This window comes from Macrobrachium nipponense, chromosome 1 (assembly GCF_015104395.2).
Source record: "Macrobrachium nipponense isolate FS-2020 chromosome 1, ASM1510439v2, whole genome shotgun sequence".
NCBI classification, from domain to species: domain Eukaryota; kingdom Metazoa; phylum Arthropoda; class Malacostraca; order Decapoda; family Palaemonidae; genus Macrobrachium; species Macrobrachium nipponense.
In genome coordinates this window covers 62508495-62524396 of record NC_087200.1, presented here as the reverse complement: position 1 = coordinate 62524396, position 15902 = coordinate 62508495, and positions in this window count along the sequence as shown.

The window sequence follows — 15902 nt, the reverse complement described above, 5'->3', positions numbered from 1 at the left end:
CTCTCTCTCTCTCTCTCAGCTGGATAGTCTTGCATTTTATAGGACTTCGAAGCATCGTCCTGGTGCAAATGAGGTGGGTCTCATTAGCCGGCATACCCCAAGCAGGTGCACTGTACATGCACCAACGGCTACCTTTGCAACTGTGGCTTTGAATTGTTATTTTCTTCGCTGGAAGGAAGTGATAAAGTTGGATTTCGAAGAGAGAGAGAGAGAGAGAGAGAGAGAGAGAGAGAGAGAGCAAGTTTTCTGGGTTTGGCTTGATTTCTAAACGAATTCCTCGTATATTTCTAAACCAACTACAAAATTAGGAGTTTCATGTCAACAGAGACGTATCGCAAAAAGCCCGAAGTGTAATGTTTACCCTCGAATTAACCTCTGTAGATAACATTAAGGAAAGTTCGATGAACCATGTACTCCTTTTCGTTAATATTGACAAGCTGTACCCTAACTGCGGTCGGGATGAGACGGTGCTAGAAAGAATAGAATGCAGAATGCAGGCCTTGGGTGGGACCAATTGGTAAGGCACAGCGAGGGCCGAAAGCCAAGGGGTTGGGTTACAGCATTCCTATAACTTATTGTAGCTTTAACTAAATGTAACCTTAGAACTGTTAGCATGATAATAATATATTTATAGTTGTCTTGATGGTTAGCTGTTAAAACCTGATTTTTGCTCTATGTTACCAACTCCCAGTTTGCTAGTCTGTCAATTGTGTGTGTGTGCGTGTGTGTGTTTGTGTGTCTTTCTGGTAGCCAATTCTTACTGGATGCTTAGGACCTCGAGAAGGTTCTTGTTTTAAGTCAACATTTCTCTCAATTCCTATAAGTTCTCTTATCCTCAAGGCTAAAACTATTGAGAAAAATGCGGAACTATATACCCTTGGCGAGCTAACGACTGAAAAAGCGGTTGGCAGAAGATAAAACTTGGAGCGACGTGGGAACATTTTTCGCCTTTTCCCCTCAGAGTTTCGGCCTTGAGGACAAGATCGGAAACGTGATATAAGAGAAATGTATATTACACACACACAAACACACATACACACTCACACACACACACACACACACACACATATATATATATATATGTGTGTGTGTGTGTGTGTGTGTGTGTGTGTGTGTGTGTGTGTGTGTGTGTGTGTGTGTGTGTTAAGTCCATTAACATTTTGTAGGATAATAAGAACAATATTTATACCCAAGAAATGGTGATCATATCTATACATCCATAAATCCATTTTTAAGGAGGAATGATTTTTTCTATTAGAAACTAATAAATCTTGAATTTCACGCGCATTACCAATATTTTTCGATGCACGAGGAAACACTGAGATCGTCAAATACGTGTTTTTATTTCTGAGCAAAAACATGAGGCCTTGTTTTTTTTTTTAACCAAGAATGTCCTGGTGACGCAATACATAGCAAGCACTGTAATAGCGGTTTACTAATGACTAGGTGTTAGTACCATACTAATTTCTAATGCTCATTTTTTGCCAGATGTATCTTAGAAATAGTAAAGAAATTTCTCTCATTATTTATTCTATCCCTCACTCATTTAATCTATTTAAGCCGAAGATGGGTGAAACTCTAGGGGTAATTTCTGCCTTGTTTCATTAAGACTTTGGGGGAATTTCCACGTTTGCGAAGGTGTCGTCGATATCACTCAGCAATCCAGATTTCATTTCCTGGTCTTTCGATTTTCAGGTATTTTCGTCCAAGTCTTTTCCAAGAGTGCTTTTCCCAAGTTCCCTGTCAAAATTCACTGGGTCACTTTCACCGCGGATTTCAGTCAAGGAGTAAGCACCGCTTACCGATGAAAGCCTCTGTGGGCTTTTTTTGGCTTCCAGTTTCGCCACTATAAAATGAGATTGGATGTATGAGTGATTATGAAAACAAACAGATAAAGGCAAACGAACACTGATGTGGTTCAATGTTGTACTGATGAATCAAAAACTTCAGCGTTCAAGCAAAACCACAAAATCAATTTTAAAAATAATTGTTTTTTTTTAGCGATCGTTGGTATCAATCATCGAAGCTAGGCGTGACGACCCCTTAGAGTTTACCGTTTCATGAATGGCCAAGTTGTTCCATGACTGAATGGCAATTCACTAAAAGAAGGAAGAGAGCAAATCCTCATTCATCAGATTTCAAAACAGGGACAGAGGTAGAAGCTAAGTGGCAATGTTCATTGGACCTCTCTCAAATACCTGTTAGCAATGGGCTATGCCAGCAATGGCATCACCCATAATGTAGTAGGTTTCATAGTGGAAAAGGAATTGGCCATTTCCATGACATTTCTAAATTAGCGAATCGTAGTCAGGAGAGAGAGAGAGACCTCCGATTGACTAAGTTATTGTCCTGGCGCTCTCCATTCTGAGCGAACTCAAGTTTAATCTCAAATCTAAAACTATTAGCAACATTTCGCCAAAACTAAGGACAAGAAACACAACCTCCATCCTAACGAGATCCTTCGAGCAATTTTAACATTCAAAAACAGAGAGCCAGCGACAAGTCCACCAACTAGATTAAAAATATGCATTACGCAAAAATCCTGCATTTCCATCGCTTCACTTACCCGATACATACATTACAAGTCCAACGCTCAATCCTGTGTTGAAGTAACCATCGACAATCTCAGTAACTTCAAAATCTCTATGCATATCCGATAACCGCTTTCAAGGCAAAATATCACTATATTGCGCATTTGCTGCCTGCTTAACGCGTTTTACTAACTAATTATAACCTTTAGATAACACTTACGACTCAATTCAACGAAGTATGCTCCTTTCTTAAAAATATCTTGAACGCATCTCATGTAACAAGGGAATTTTCATTTATAACCTTTATCGAACATGTCACCTGTTTGAGTGTCCTCTGCCCAATGCGATTCAGATCGTAAATAATATTTTTGATAAGTATATCATTCCTGTCATCAGAGAGGGCAAAATATAATCTTATTTTGTTAATATTAGTTTAAGTCATCATAAACTACTGCAAGTGGTAACCAAAGTTCGGGAAAAAATCAGTTACTTTATTTCTATCAATCTAATAATCATTTTTGTTAACCAACCAGTAACTTCCATCCCTTTGATTTCATAGGAAATTGTCTTTCAAGGCTACGTGTAACATTTAGGGTTCAAGAAACTTACACAAAGGTTTACAAATATATGTATTACGTTGGTCTTCATACACGTCAATACTATTACATATCCCAATTTAGATGATTAAACTACTGAATAGTAGGTTGCGCAAAGCATCTACGAACAAAGTTCCAGTTGTGGGGGTAACCTGATATATAGAGGGCTTCGACTCTTCACAGGATAATCAGTATCAACGGAAGGCGTTGCTTTCCATCCTAACAGGATATTTAGTTTTATCACAAGGCGGTGCTTTCCACTAGTAGGTACTAGTGTCATCGTTATGGTCTGCTGCAGCTGCACCAAGGGCCTATGCATATGAAAAGTGGTTTGATTGGTTTTAGAATATACTTTTAGAATATACTAAAAGTTTCCGTGTCATAACCTACCCTATTCAAGCTAAAATAGCCTGATCAGTTAGTCACAGCAGCTATTCTAAGACCATTACACTTTCGTACCAGTAAACTTCCCATTACCAATCCCATATATATTACCGTTATTTCTTCAAATTCCCACGGAGATAAAAGGAGAGGGTGCTTTCAAGATATATTTAATATGGTGCCAACCTTACACAGTTTGTTTGTTTGTATGGTGTCTACGTTGCATGGAACCAGTGATTATTCAGCAACGGGACCAACTGCTTAACATGACTTCCGAACCACGTCGAGAGTGAACTTCTGTTACCAAATATACACATTTCTAACTCCTGAATGGAATGCCTGAGAATCGAACTCGCGACCACCAAAGTAGCAGGCCAAGACCATACCGATTACTCCACTGAGGCGCTCCAATCTCACACTGGAACAACCGCATCTAATTATGGTCTTACATAACCATAAACGGTGCCTTGCTATGCAGACACTGCTATCTGCCAACATTCATCCCTTAGCATCCAGTCATAAGGGAATTTAAACTGCACAAACACCCCCCCCCCCCCCCCCCACCTTTCCCAAGGGCCGAAAAATTGGGAAAGTCAGAACTCGGAGTAAGGAAGGGGTTCGAAAAGCTACTTAGCTTCAGAGCTGGAGGAAAAAGCTTTGCTTGAGCCTAAAGGAGGGAGGGAAGGTGGCAAAGGTGGGGGGGGCGGTGATGGTAGTTGTCGTGCGCCTTACGAAACGACGTAAACTACGGAGTCCGAACTTGAATGACAGTTTAACCAGCCTATTAGAATTACCCGACAAGACCACGACAGTAGCGTCAATATTTTATTTGAACCCCAAGATAGCTAGGCTTATTAGAAAAGAATTAATATCAGACTATTGTGCATTTAAAGGCCGTGTCTAATAGGTTTTTGTCGATAAAATCTTTCGAAAGCATCGGATATGGATCGTATTTAGGAAAGAACTATTTGAAGCCACGGCCTAATTGGCAAAAATATGTACTGATGTCTAATGTTAATAATGAAGGCACTTATCGGAGTAAATCACAGAAATTTAAAGGGAAACTTAGCTAAATTTAGTAAGCACCCAGAGGGAGGCTAGTGAAACGTCATTACCGAAGGCCATCCCACTCATTGATACTCTAGTATGACGTACTTTATTAGACACCCCGCCCATATACTTAAGGAATGAAGAATCGGATGTTGGTAGTAGTAGTAATAGTATTAGTAGATTAGATTAGATATAAAATTTTTGGCACAGCCGCGCGCCGGAGCCGAGGGAATAGTATTAGTATATGGGATTCTTGCTCTGTTTCACACACACAAACACTTACCCCACTCTCTCTCTCATCTTTCCGATGAATCATGTCTTTTAAGAAAAGTACAATAAAGGAATGGGCAGAAAATGAGAATATTAATTCTGTAATACAGTTCCTTGGCGTAATTAAAGTTTCCTTTAACTAGAAATATGCACCAAGTCTTACACACACTGAAAACCAGTTACCCTGGAGTTTCTGTTGCTTCATATTGTCTCATAAGTTCCGGTTCACGTGTAACCGCCTAATGAATGTAAAATAACTCAAATGTTCTAACCTTAACATCCTTAATGCATAATCAGTCCCATAATAAACCCAAAGTGTTTAGTATAGTATTTGTTGTTCCTATACACTTGATTCATTTGCTTGAAACCGGCACTAATGTTGTTGTAGGGTTATTGAGTGGTTATCATGAGCCTATATTCCCAGTTTTATGTTATTTTTTTATGAATTTGAACTTACTTAATCTTTTAATTTTTAATTATATTGAATATTTCATTTACATCATAATTACATTGTAGTGCTGAATGGTACTCGTAACTCATAGTTAAAGCGCTTAGGCTATGCCCTAATTTTTATAATCCACTAATCCATTGATTGCACTGAACTTTATCGAAATTGAAGGAAATATGAAAAAAAACATCTGGTAATATAAAATTATGTAAAAGGACATGCTGTTTGTTTAAGTTGCGATTAAGACAGATTTGTGTGAATAAGGGTCTTACGCTTTGAGCAGACCAGAAGTGAAAAACTTTCGATGGAAATAGAGAGAGTAAAATTTCCACATGAGCAAAATTTCTGCATGAGCAAAGGTCAAAGTGGAAGCAAGAGCACACTCCCAAAGTAACTTTTATTCAGTTTCATCATCATCATCATCCAGGCATAAGTCTTCTGTATCCTCGTCATCGCTGTTTAAGTTGATAATGATAGGTCCCACAGGTTCCTGAATGTTGTCTGATGACCAATATCGATCCTCAAAATCTCGAGATAGTTTCACTGCAGACGCCAAAACCCTATCAGTGACCAAAAGCTTGGCTTCTTCCAGTCTTGCCTGCAGGTCTGCCAGGGTGAATCGACGCAAGGATGAGCAGACGTGACGTTTCATGCACGCTCATACCTGCTCAATGGCATCGAGCTCTGGGTGGGCAGGTGGCAGGCGGACCACCTCATGGCCCAACTCTCGGATGATGTTGTCCACGGTGTACTGTGGTTTTGGCCGGTACTGTTGGCATCTGAACAGCAGCTCTGTTCGTGTGGCACAGTCTGGGACAGGGATTCTGCGGCTCCCCAGCCAAGTAATCAAGTCTGCTTTCTTGGTTGCCGTAGTAGGACACAGACACGCGTCTATTAGCCGACTGTGATAAGGTGCGTTGTCAAGTACCAGCACCGACGGTTCGGGCAGCAAAGGTAGAAGCAGAGTTGTCAGCCAGCATATGAACAGCTCGCCTGACATTTCCACGTGGTAATCGCCACTGGTACTCTCTGCAGGGTAACTAAAGAACTTTCAATAAATCCATTTGCTGTGCCAGCTGCAACTACCACGAAGCGCTCCCCTTCACCATATAGTACCTGTCAGCTATGCGTGGCACTGGTAGCAGGCTGTGTGATGTCCACCCACTCCCTGCTGTGGCTCATTCTTGTGGTGAACCACGTCTCAATGACATATACTTTCTGCCTCCCTTCCTCTCGGTGGCGCCTCAGAGCCCCGAGAGCGCCGACCAGACGGTAAACCACGTCAAGGGCTTCTTTTGCAAGATACATCTTTCGTTGAGAAGTTTTAAATTTGAACCCCATATCTTGCACAAACCGCAACAACGAGATCTCAGAGGTGGTTTCTGAGATAATGGTAGCCGTCTTCAAAGCTTTCGTTAGGCCCCGTCCACACAGTCGAGCTTTGGTCGACGAACTTTGTCCGATGCGGCGTCAGAAGCGGAGAAACGGCGAGAAAAGTCAGAACTTTGCCGCGGTTTCTCCTCTTCTGACGTCACATCGAACAAAGTTCGTCGAGCAAAGCTCGACCGTGTGGATGGGGCCTAGGGGTTCCGGAATGACAGTAAAAACTTGCTTTGCTGCAAACTTGTTGTGAACAAAGCGGCGAATGACACCCACTAAATTATTTAAGACTTGTGGTGTAGGCATTACTGCCCCAGCAGACTGAGGCGAGCTCATTGATCTGTTGCGCTGGACAATCTTCCTCACAGCATGCGACGTCATACCAATGAAATTTGCCACTCGGCCGTAGGGTTAGTGTGGATAAAGACCAGTATTTAGCCAATAAATAAAAAAATTTGATAAGATTTTTTTCCTATGCACGGCCATGTAAAGTATTGATAACAATATTATTAATCTGATAATTATCACAATTTTCATCATAGTTATTATTATTATTAATATCACTCATTATTATTATTCATACTTCGACGACAGGGACGAGGATAATAGAAGCACATACATATAATTTGTGTTTGTGTAAGGTCAGTAGGACAGGCAAGTTTTTAAAAATGGTCGTTACAGCTAGTCAGCAAGATAGTTTATCAGTCAAGAAACTTCGGCCATTGTTTAATCTTGGTCTGAACAGTTAGAGGCCTTGATGTGAACAAAATATTTTCATACTCGTCATTCGAGTACTACCCCTACAAAGGTCAGCTTTGTTCCCTTGTCTAAATCGTTTGGTGCTTGTGCATCACCTTGTTAAGCAATTACCTCTTAATATTTAGCATATGACGCTAAAGATTTTTTTCTTTGTTGCATACTGCAAAAGCTCGCAAAACTAAAGCAGTCTTGCTGCCACGAGGACAATTTGCTAGGCTTGCCATAGGTGAAGCAGCAGTCACGTATAACCTGGCTTTGCCCTGTCGTCGGCGACTCGGCGATGTTTACTAGTATGCAAGGTTACCAGGTATATCAGGGCAAAATATCTTACCAAACACCTCTAGTATCGTATTTTCATTTCAATATGATTGTGTCTCACCAGTTCCAAAAGTTTTGTATGACTGATCAAGAAAATGTGAATAGAAATTGGGTTATAATAGCTATATATTCATATAGTCAACGTAAAACTGTACTACTACAATGAAAATAGTAATAGTGCCTTATGTATATTTACCAAATTCCTTTGTTATAATACTGTTATATTTTTACCGTATACCAAATTCTTATTCATTACCCGTGGTATCACCAATGGAAACCGTAATATTATCGTCATTCTCGATAATTCTCAACAAGAGGGTGAAATATTTGTTTCCACGATCATTATCACACTACTGGGAACACTGCTATTAAGCCTGAAGTCATACTTTACGTCACAAGTAGCCTCCCTCCGGATGCTTACTAAATCTAGCTAAGTTTCCCTTGAAATTTCTGCGATTTGCTCCGATAAGTGCCTTAATTATCAACATTAGACAATAGTGCATATTGTTGCCAATTATGGCCGTGGCTTCAAATAGTTACTACCAAAACATGACCCATATCCGATGCTTTGGTAAGATTTTATTGACAAGAACCAATTAGACACGGCCCTGAAATGCACAGTAGTTCCTATTCATTAGTGGGAAAGAAGTTCAATGTTACAATTATCCTACCCAGTTCTCACAAATAAATTCAACCTTACATCTTATGCCAAAACAAAGGGTTCAGGTACTGTGATACCCTCTCCTATTGTGCTGTCAAACTTCTCCTAAAGTAACTTTTTTTTATGAACTTCCTGCTTTGTTTGTATGGTGTTTTTACGTTGCATGGAACCACAGGTTATTCAGCAACGGGACCAACGGCTTTACGCGACTTCCGAACCACGTCGAGAGTATGCTTCTTTCACTAGGAATACACATCTCTCACTCCTCAATGGAATGGCCGAGAATAGAAACTCGCAACCACCGAGGTGGGACGCATACACCATACCAACCACGCCATTGAGGCGGTTTGAAGATGAACTTCCTGTTGTGCATGGCGACTAAAGTCACCATGCACAAGGAAGTCCACCTTTGCCTACAGGTGGCACCGCCACCCCGCCAAAGGTGGACTTGGGAAGTGGGCAAAAAATATTTTAAGAAAACTTTTACTTTAAACAAAATTTAACTTAAAAGTTAAAGGCAACATTTTACTTTTAACTTTGATTAAAGGCCACATTTTACTTTTAAAGAAGACATTTTACTGTACTTTTAAAGCAACATTTTACTTTGAACGCAAATATTAACTAAATTTTTGAAGCTGAAATAATTCTTCAAACGCTTAGAAAATTCTTATTGTTAAAAAACTCTACAAAATTCCAAAATAACAGACTTAATAAAATTCACAAGTAAATTCTAAAAAAAACAAACTAGGCGAAAACTTACTCGAGGCAAAATTTTAAAACTATTTAAACACATTTATACAATTAATAAAAAAAAAGCTAGACATAGCTATAAATTTTCAAGAATTAACTTTCAAATTAAACTGACAAACTTTTAAAGGGTTAAAAAAGTAAAACTGAGCTAATTAAAAATAAAAACTAAATACTACTAAAATTCAATTTCTGAAGTGGAAACATTCTCATATTTCTGAAATTTTGCAAGGCTGTTAAAAATAAATTTTTAACTTTTGAAAATTTAAAAAACTTATAAATGAGTTTTAAAAATTCTTAAAACGGGGTTTGAATCAGAAAAAATAAACTAAATGCATCAAAACAATAGCCTCAACTTAGAATGAAGACTTAAAAGTTTTGATTATAAAAAAAGAAGTTAAAAAATTTGGCGGAACTTAAAAATGGAAAAAAAGCTATTTACGAATTACAAATCAATTTTTTTCTCAAATCTAAGTTTCACCTTTGACCTAAACCTCCAAATTCTGAGGGACTGTTAAATCCATTGTCAACACTTACCTATTAATCCTGTTCAGCCATAAGGTACAGGTACATCTAAAAAACTCCATAACTCGTTGCATAACTCATTGTAGCACGCTTAATTAATGACACACCCAGACCCTAAATAAAAAAAAGAATATATTAAAGACCAAAATATCCTAGCAAGTGGAAAGAACCAAGGTCTGACTATTGGATACCATCAGCAGGGTTCATTGGATTTGTTAAAGTATTAAACTGCCAAGAGAATGATCAGCAAGAAATGCTGGTATTTCTAAATAAGGATTCCGCATCGTTCGTCCCCGCGAATACGAAAGCCACCAGGAATTGGGGCGTCAAATGTATTTCGCCGTGTTTAGTACGAGCCCTTGGGGGTTACAGTCGTCCGAATAAATATTACTTAAAATTCTTGTTCAGGAGGTAAAACCGCATAGAAAAACCGCAACTGCCATAGTCTAGGCCGCCGCGGAATAGTAATATAGATCTAACGAAATGCTTTATAAATACTGATAAGCGTCATTAGTTTAAGCCTCATGAGTAATCCTCAGGAAACTTTTAAAACTTATTGCATCGTTAAGACTCGCTCCATTCCAGCGCAAAGTTAAAATAACATCCGTAGCGCTGCATAATATTACTAGCATGAAACCAATGAGCATAGAATTACTACTAAACAGTCTACTATGAGATTCACGGCCTCTGTAACACGGTTTTTTCGCAATAACTTTTTATCTATGCATTTCATAAATATAACGCTTATTCAGAATACACATTATATCTACACATAAATTTCGACTGTATTCTGCATTAACGTAGGTTGAATAGATTTGGTACTTATAATGTAAAAGTGACTTTTTTTTGAAGACGGGCCAACTTAAATCAGAGAAAAGGTTTCGAACGCACTCGTTACGTAACTTATGACATCATTTCTTCCCCCTTTCTCGATGGATGATTGAATATACGTAACGAAGGCTAGACCTCTGGCAACAATGACACAAATTTAAATACAATCAAAGTAGCACACCTTTATGAACTCTGAAACCTCTCCACTGATAATTGTCATAGTGAACAAACCAACAAAACATGTTAATAAATACAAAAACATTTCGATTATTAGTCTAACTCTCAAAATAAGTTTCCTAAGAAAGTACAGTCTACTTTATAGGTCACAATCAGATTGACAAGATGTAGGGAATCGTTGGTAATTTTCAAAAACATAGTAGACAAGCTTGATTTGATAACTGCTATATCCAATGTAAAGCAATTTTTATTTATTGGCTATCTACCTATTTACTGAAAAAAAAAATAGCCGGTACCGTATTTTGGCCCATAATTATCGTCAGAATGATGACTTAATGAGGCTCCACCCACTTTGGCCTCGTTATAATTCAGGATGACACTGAAGGCTATCATGGGCATTGTTGGATTAGAAAATGTAACTTCTGGCTATAAAAACTCACTTCTTGAGTAGTTGTAAGAAGTGCTAAATGATCCTCAAGGATCACAGCAGTTAGTCTAAACGTTTAATTCATGTATATTACTGCTATACTGTTGCGGCACTACTGCTACAGTAGTAGTATTACTACGCTAGCACAGATACCCCACCCACATCTATGTATCGTTCCGCCATTCATAAAGTCTTTGGGTTTCAGAGCCGATGGGACAAGGTGAATGAGTTTGTCTGGTGAATAGGTGGGGCAACATTTCGTCAAAGGTGTGTTTACCTTGCTTACGTAATGAATGTTTTTCGACTCTTGGCTCGTAATCATTGGCCACGACGTCGGCTAGATAATTTTTACTCTATAAAAATTTAAACTATCGGGTTTAGGCTATTGATAATGCTGACAAAATTTGTGTGTGGTTGTAAAATATACATATGTCAACTTTCAGCTACATCCGATGCTTTGATAAGGAGCAAAGTCCAAAAAACCGTATTACAGAGGCCCTGAATCTCATAGTAGTTCAGCTTAGTAAAGAACAGGCTTCGAAAACACGTCTTAAATACTTTGTTAGCGGGAATACTACAATAATGCCTAACAAACATTCTAAAGCAGTTAATTCCACACATTTGCAACAAAAAACTACATTTCAAGATTCTAAAACCGAAAACTTAATACGGCAAACTTCATAGCTCAGGTGCGACAATCTAAACACTCAATATTTGAGAAATACAAAACGCAAAACTAAGAACAGTATCCACTTACCAACCCAATAATCCTCGACAAAGGATGCCTTCACGCACAAAAATCTAGCAGTGTCTATTCACAATAGGAACAACAATCCCCCCGTATAGCAATGACCAAGATCCGAAACGCAAATGAAATGTGAAACCGACCAACGACAACTGCCTTACCAAGCCAGGCAGGGACTTTCAAACACCGAAACAAGCTGTCCTTGAGGATATTTGCTCGTACGTTTGAGAAAACTACCGAAATTATGTATTGGCGTTTGGTCTCTGCCTGGAATTATCATTTTTATTATCATATTGGTAGGAGACCCACTTTTAATGACAGGTTTAATTGAATGTTATTGCTTCTTCAGCAGTATTAAATTTTGTAGAGGATTTTCTCTATTTTTCTTCAGCGGCTTTTTCGTTACTGTTAAGGCAGTTAAGCAATGGACCTATCCTTACGTGCCTATACTGGTCATTATACGATACGATATTGGAGGTGGTATTGATGAATGAAATCTAAGAGTATTATATTTCATAGAGTTCAATATAATTTTTATAATCCTGATAAATGCAATTATGTAATTCTATCATAGTTATATATATCTCGCGAAGTTTGGTCTGGTTTTTCCCGAGATCCTGTTGGCGACGGGTGAGTGAGGAACTAATTGGAGGACAGAGTTGTTCAAGATTAAGCCAGCCTTGGTTGACTGCGCGTGCGGAGCTGGTCTCCCATTGGCTGTTGGGGCCAACTTCAAGTCAGTCTCAGGACCAGATGGTTCTTTGCTGTAGTGTTGCAGATCTCCGTGATTGCTTGATGTCATCGCGGGCCGAATTCTGATTGGCCAACTACTGAGTAACGTCGCGGATAGTATTATTTTGGCTTTTTATTATTCTCCGTCGGGGTTGTCATTGTTAGTATCGCCAGTCTATTGCGGTATGGCGGTATTTCTTCTATTTGGTTGTTGGCAAGAGAAAAGCCTCTTGGCATAGTGTTTAAAGATGGCTTATGCTCCTAAATGAGGATTGCCTCAATCTGGCTAAGGCGGCGCAAGTCAGGTGCTTTCCCGATTATCCGTGTATTTAAGATGATGTCACGGGATACATCTAGGTTGTGGATTGTTGATTATTATTATTATTATTATAATAGTTGTCTATCGCACTTAATTTAGTATACTGTATAGTGTTCTCGTACCGTTCATCATATATAATATATATATATGTATATAATATATTATATATATATATATACATATGCATATATTGTTATGAATCAGATGGTTCATCAGGTTCTTTCAATAAAAATTAAAATATGGGTCTGAAATAGCCGGAGTAACAGACATATCACAGGAGGGTGTGAAAAAAAAATCAGAAATATTTATTACATATATGTTCATATTTACAAATGAGTACAGGTTCTAGGTTACTTAAAGACATTACATGATCATTAACACTTGAAGTTACAAATATATGAATCATTAGGCAATTTATATTCTCTGACAGAACAACAAACATAAGATATATACTTAACAGCGGCAGTAAAAATTCAATGATAATCAAATTCAAAATATACATTTAAATAGCAAATAAATTTCCGAGCCATACACTTGCTCTACACTAAATAAACAATCATCATGCACAATAACATGTTCAATTGATTAAGTCAGTAAACCTCAAAAATAGGCAGCATAATAATAACAGTGATAAATCACCAAAGCAGCATAAAAAATGATTAAATTCACACCGCACCAATAATAAGAAATTTAATTACATACACCGTATAAATAACATTAACAACAATACCTCAAAGGTAATACCAGAACTTCAGGCAACGCCACTCAAAAATAACAATCTCTACAGAGACGTCAAGACAGTCTCTACTGTCAAAGAGGATGTAGTACATCACCAGACAATCACCGTCAAGTCACCACAACAGCCCATGACTGCTGACAGGAACACATCCAAAATTACACATGACTGCAGCGAAGTCGAAAAGACAACGGGTAGACCGTCCCACTGGATACACTGCTCCACAGATTACTACATCCTGCAGCTGCCGAAGACAACAACAGGTAACCAACACCCGCTGTCCAAATCCAGTAACCATGCTGCAACTGCTTTCAATTGCCAAAGACAACAGGTGACCCATACCTGCTGCTCAAATCAAGTAACCATACTGCTACTCAGCTACTGCCTTCTTGGCTGAGTATTGCCAAGAACCTGTCTGTCTGCCACCCAGAACCTGACTGACTCGGTCACTCACAGTGTGACAAAAGTAAACTCGTCATGTAGACGAAAATACCGAAAAGCAGGAGAAACAGGGAAACTACCCAACCAGGATCGTTCAAACAAAACGACTGATCCTGACAATATATATATATATGGCCTGGAGCTGAAATAAAGGATATAATTACTATTATTATTAGTTAACATAAGATGGCGTCATAATGACCCATGGTCCTCGACAAAGTTTTGGCAATGAACAGACAAAGATAGTCTAGAACACATTTTTGTTAAGGTGATTCAACGGCGAGCTTATAAATGGCACCAAAGAATGCAAAGTCATTTTGATCATTACATATATGACTAATTACGACAAGGTACATAGGTTCGTAATCCACCGATTTGCCATAATAAGGATTAAAGTCTTGCAGAGATAGATTGATCAATATATCCAAAAACTTTGGGGAAATTGAGAAGGTAGGAGGACAACGTGGCATCAAATAAATCATTTGTATGTGTGGTAAGTGATTCTATAAATTGCGGCTAATGCGAGCAGTGGCCAATGAATTTACCGAAACCGGGTCATACTGGTCGATCGTCGACTAATATCCGAATCTTTTTTCGATATTATTTAGAGAGATTAAGCCATAAATATGATTTAATGTCCAGTTCGCTACACTTCGGGAATAATTAACATACATCCTAGAGGAATTATAGTTAACAAATGTATCGTCGTCAGTTATCGAGAGAGGTATATACTAAGTTAGGATCCAAATACTTGCTAGCATACCTAGTGGATTACCTTGCATGCTGCACACCCTTGCTTAGCAGATGTTTGCAATGAAATCCGAACATGACAGCTGATAGCAAGCAACTAAGTACTTTATGACCTATGAGACATATTGGTAGCCCCTTTGTTTTAGTGTGCATGTATACCCAGTATGTGTGTATGTATATATAATGTATACGTTATATGTATATATATATATATATATATATATATATATATATATATATATATATATATATATACATATGTATATTGTAGGAAGTAACGTTTCTACCTGAACAAAAGGAAAACGAAAAAATCAGTCGAGATAATATCTTAAACAAATGCGCAAAACACACTAGTCACAAATAGCAGCCTGGATATTTCAGTAATTAAAAAAAAACTATATAAACATCCTGCAGGAAAACTCAGGTGTCAGTTTCTTAGCAGTAATGCAAGGGCCAAGCACGTCTAATGGCACTAATATTATTTGTTACTTGGTTGCGAATCATATACCAGTGTAGCAAGTTTTAGGCTGACGTATCCAATTATACGGTACACAACACGGATATGTAAATGTAAAATATATATGTATATACAGAATATCTCGATACAATCGTTATGACAAAATATCCACGCGAATTAAAAATTATTTCAGCGAAGTGATGGAAAGGAATATGCGACAGGCTTAAGGTGGCCTCACACTAGACCTTTTTTTCTCCAGCAGCGAGCCGTTGCTGCCGAAAATGGAAAACCAGGAGCTATTGGCTCGAGATTTTGGCTTCCTGACTGGACGATCAGCAACAGCCATCTCGTTTGTTTACACTATGCGGTCGATCGCGGTTCGTGCTTGCTGCTTCCCATCCAGTCGGGAAGCCAAAATCTCAAGCTAAAAGCTCCCGGTTTTCCATTTTCGGCAGCAACAGCTCGCTGCTGGAGAAAAAAAGGCCAAGTGTGAGGCCACCTTTACGCTACCAATAACTTTGTGAGCGCCAAAATCAAATGGCGAGTTACGTTCGGGGAAATTATTTATTGCGTGCTGTATTTTAAACCTCCATGAAAGGTAAGTAAAAGAAGGGAGTAGGA